This window comes from Leopardus geoffroyi, chromosome B3 (genome assembly GCF_018350155.1).
Source record: "Leopardus geoffroyi isolate Oge1 chromosome B3, O.geoffroyi_Oge1_pat1.0, whole genome shotgun sequence".
Taxonomy (NCBI): Eukaryota; Metazoa; Chordata; class Mammalia; order Carnivora; family Felidae; genus Leopardus; species Leopardus geoffroyi.
This window is the reverse complement of record NC_059337.1, coordinates 92,727,876-92,732,953: the sequence shown is the minus strand read 5'-3', so window position 1 is coordinate 92,732,953 and position 5,078 is coordinate 92,727,876. Positions and strand designations below refer to the sequence as shown.

Here is a 5,078-nt window from a genome sequence, read left to right as displayed (position 1 = left end):
AAGATGTATAATGTTTTGATATACACAGTGAAATGAGTAGTGTAGTCAAGCTAATTAACACATCCATGTTATTGTGAATTGCAAGATCATTTTCATTTTTTATAAGTTTATTTATTTTGAGAGAGTGTTTGTGTGTGCATGGACGAGTTGGGAAGGGGCAGAAAGAGAAGGGGAGAGAGAATCCCAAGCAGGCTCCATGATGTCAGCACAGAGCCCAATGTGCGGCTCAAACTCCTCAACCATGAGATCATGACCTGAGCAAAAATCATGAGTTGGGCACTTAACCGACTGAGCCACCCAGACGCCTAATCATTTTCATTTTTAAGGCTAAATAATGTCTCAGTGCATGTATATGTGTGTGTATAATTATGATTTCTTTATCCATTCATCCATAAGCATGCACTTAGATTGTTTATATCTTGGCTATTGTGAATAATGATGTGGTGAACATGATTGGGTTATTTTCTCATGGATGAGTTTTAATAGTTCATTGTATATTTTGGCTAGCAGTGCTTTATCAGATGTCTTTTTCAAATGTTTTATTCTAATCTGTGACTTTTCATTTTCTATTGTCTTTTACAGAAGAGTCTTTAATTTTAATGAAGTTCAGTGTATCAATTATGTCTTTTCTTTGTTGCTGTATATAAAAAAGAATACAATACCTAAAGTCATCTAGTTTTTCTCCTATGTTATCTTCCAACAGTTTTATAGTTTCACATGTACAGATCACATTTAGGTATGTGATCTATTTTGAGTTTTTATGAAGAGTGTCAGATCTATGTCTAGTTTCATTTAAATCCCATTTGGTGGTGGTGTATAATTCTTTATACATGTTGGATTACATTTGCTAATATTTTGTTGAGAAATGTGTATGTATGTTCATGAGAGCTACTAGTCTGTAGTTTTCTTATAATACCTTTGCCTGTTTTTGTTGTTACGGTAATTCTGGCCTCATAAAATGAGTTAGGAAATAATCCTTTACTTTTATGTTCTGGAATAAATTGTACAGAATTGATATAATTTCTTCCTTTAACGTTTGGTAGAATTCACCAGTAAACTCATCTGGGCCTGCTACTGTTTATTCAATTTGTTTAATAGATTAGAAAGAACTTGTAAAAGAGATTTGTTCAGGCCTAGTCAAATTGTCTGTTTCTTCTTTTGTGGGCTTTGGCTAATTGTGTCTTTCAGGAATTGGTCCATTCCATCTAAGTTATTAAATTATGGGTATTAGAGTCTTTCACAGTGTTTCTTTACTATCCTCTTAATGGCTATGAGATCTGTAGTAATGTCTCTACTTTCATTACTGGTATTATTAATTTGTGCCTGTTTTTTTTTTTTTGTTGTTGTTGTTGTTGTTGTTTTTTGTTTTCCCTAAGTTACCCTGATTAGAGGCTTATAGATTTTACTGATCTTTTCTGAGAACACTCTTTTGGTTTTGTTGTTTGTCTATTGATTTCCTGTGTTCAATTTCATTGATTTCTGCTCCAAGTTCACCTAATGTTTATTCTTTCAGAAAACATTTACTGAGTTTTGGCATATGTTTGATACTCTCTCAGGCTCCTGGAAATGAAGAGTGAAACAACAGACAAAATCCCACACCAAAATGGCATGTGTGATGATACTGTGACAAACACAAGCATGATGTAGAATGTAGATCTTATAGTAGATGTAAAGAATAGTAGTTTTTGGTCTAAAAATGTTGACTTTTTAAATAGTTTTTCATTATTGATAGTGATGAAGAGGAAAAAGTAGATTTGTGGGAGTCATTTATTAAGTCATTCAGTGGTCCAGATGAAACTTGACTTAGGTCACTTGAATTAGATTTGTGGTGGTAGAATTGGAGAAGTGAACTGACTTAGGAGCGGGATTAACTGGTACAATTAAGAGGTTTGGATTGAGTTACATGGACATGGAAAACAAGTATGTTGTGCCAGGTATGATACTGAGTTATTTTCTAGCTTGTGGAACCAGATGTATAGTATTTAGAAACAAGAATTGTTTACTCATACTTAATAGTATTCAAAATAGGACAAATGCTCCAAATAGTACAAGTAAGCCTTCTTTTTTAGTGTCAGCTTCCCTCAACCCCTATACTTTTTTTTTTAAACCAAACATACCTGTCATTTGCCAGCTCAAAAATGAGTTGGAAGTCTAATTTTAGGAATTATTCAAGATTCCTGCAAAGTAATGCCTTGGTATCTCTGTATCCATTAGGAAATATTTATAGAGCAAAATACATCAAATATATATTTTATTTATTAGGACATTGAAGCCTTAGTTTTTATATTCTTCTAAATATTTAGCTCCATTATCAATTTGAATAATAACTCTTTTAATTCCTTACCTTTTGCTTACCTTGGGAAATATCTTAATTTCAAGGTGCTTAATAGTGATACATTTAGCAATATAACTTGAATATTTTTATATTTGCTCCGTTAAGTAGACATCCTGTACAATATATACATATTTTTGAAAACCAAAAAACTATTCTTCTTAACCTACTCATAAAGTAGCTTGAGTTATCTGCTCAAATTATCTAATAACTAATATGTATATTAGTTATTACTTAATTATATTAATCTATTTTTGCCAGCATACCTTAGCTTACTGTATATCAAATGTATATGTCCTATACTTCTATATAGCAGTCTTTGGTTTTTAAAAAATATATCAAACTGGGGCACCTGGTGGCTCAGTTGGTTAAACATCTGACTCCTGATTTTGGCTCAGGTCATCATCTCATGGTACATGAGTTTAATCCCTGCATTGGTTTCTGTGCTGACAGGGTGGAGCCTGCTTGAGATTCTCTCTCTATCCCCCCACCCCCCCTTCTCTCTCTCTCTTCCTTTTTGTCTGCTCCTTCCTTGCTCATGCTGTCTCTCTCTCTCTCTCTCTCTCTCTCTCTCTCTCTCTCAAAATAAATAAGCTTAAAAAAAGATGAAAGAAATTAAAAAAACTATCAAACCAAGTTACCATAAAGACTTTACTTTGAGAATCAATTTCTAGTCTGATATGTAAAGGTCAACTCATTTGGTGGTCAACTTTTTCTATCTGCTAACATGATCAAAATAAAAATTACTTAAGAACATTAAAGTATACATCAAAATTTTCTACAAGCGTTTTTGAATACTTCCATAATGGTGTATATAGAAAAAGCAAGATGTATATTAAAAAGAGAAATAATGTGTTCTCTTTGGCAGCACGTACACGAAATTTAGAATGATACCAAGAGGATTAGCATGGCCCCTGTGCAAGGATGACATGTAAATTTGTAAAGTACTTCATATTTAAAAAATATTTTCTATATCTCTAAAGGTTTTCAAAACCATTATGCCATGAGAAAAATGCATTCAGATGGAAACTGATTTTATGATCAACTCCTAAGGGGTGTTTTTTTATTTAAGTGTATCCATTGAATAACAATAAAGAAAACTGTTTTGTTTTTGTTTTTGTTTTGCTTTCCAATGCTATTGATTTGGAATAGTGAATTAGGTTACATTTGAGGTCTGATACACTGGGCTGAGCTTTGTCGACAGCCTAGTTCGTGGCATGGATTCTGTAAGACGTGGATTTTGAGTGGTACATTTTGACTGCTAAGGAGTGCTTGAGCTATTTTTACTCACTTGGTCAGCCCTACTTGTGAGCAGTAGAATACTGTTTTTTAGGTGACTGGCAAGATTTAAGAGCGCTGTTAGAAACATTTATTATAGACATTGGCCTAAAGGGTGGCCTCTCAGGCGTTTTTTGACCTACTTTAAGCAAGAAATCACACAAAAATCTGTTGATCATTGGGATAATCGAATTTAAAGTCTAGGGACACCTAATTATACCACAATGATAATTATGACTATTTGCTATCAAATACAGTACATAATCATGACTTCTTCGAATCAGAAGCATCAGAAAATACAAAATACTGTGTTTTAAAACTTTTCCAGTGACCATTTTCTACCCTTTGTCCTAAGGGTGTGAGGTAACAGATTTGACTTACTCAATATGTTAATTCAGTATAAATTTCCTCTGTGGATTATATTATTTTCATGGTCAGAACAAAAGTATGCTTCTCAGACAATTGGATTTCTTTTTAATTCTTTCATTTCACCTCATGTGTCAAAATTATAACGAAGATATGTGATATTGTATCTCCTGTGTCATCCCCAGGACATACCAGGTTATGATTATCTGATTAGGTTACTGATGTTGCTGGGAACATCCTGCTTGTTCTGCTAATTTCTTTAGACATACTTTCTCAAAGAGAAAGAACAGATAAGATCTTCAGCATCTTAAAATCTTTAAGGAATTTCTTTATATTTTCCCACAAAATTGTTTTGAGAGAAGATTTATGTTTCGTCCACTTCTGAATATTTGAAATATAAATGAACAATTATGAAAAGTTAGAGATATATAGTGCTTTTTGTTGCTTATGAAATAGGAAACAGTAGTGTGTGTCATATTGTCAAACAACAAAAATATGTTAAATAGGTAAAAAAAATTCATGTTATGAGCACCACCATGAATACACATAAAAGGAATATATACTGTCCAATGTTTCTTTTTTTTTTTTTTTTTTTAAATTTTTTTTTTTCAACATTTATTTATTTTTGGGACAGAGAGAGACAGAGCATGAACGGGGGAGGGGCAGAGAGAGAGGGAGACACAGAATCAGAAACAGGCTCCAGGCTCTGAGCCATCAGCCCAGAGCCCGACGCGGGGCTCGAACTCACGGACCGGGAGATTGTGACCTGGCTGAAGTCGGACGCTTAACCGACTGCACCACCCAGGCGCCCCTACTGTCCAATGTTTCAAAGTAATAAATGCTGGGGCGCCAGGGTGGCTCCGTCGGTTAAGCGTCCAACTTCGGCTCAGGTCATGATCTCACAGTGCGTGATTTCAAGCCCCACATGTGGCTCTGTGCTGACAGCTCAGAGCCTGGAGCCTGCCTTGCATTCTGTGTCTCCCTCTCTCTCTGCCCCCTGCCCCACCAGCTCACTCATGCTCTCTCTCTCTCAAAAATAAATAGACATTAAAAATTCAAAGTAATAAGAAATGCGTATCTCAATCCAGGGAAATTTTCATAT

General features: G+C 34.4%; 1 non-coding gene across 1 annotated transcript; it reads left to right on the top strand.

The window, feature by feature from the left end:
* Nucleotides 1–3,184: 3,184 nt before the first annotated feature.
* LOC123584534 lies at nt 3,185–3,291 on the top strand. The gene has a single exon (XR_006705502.1). It is a non-coding gene; the product is annotated as a U6 spliceosomal RNA (small nuclear RNA).
* The last annotated feature ends 1,787 nt before the right edge of the window (nt 3,292–5,078 follow it).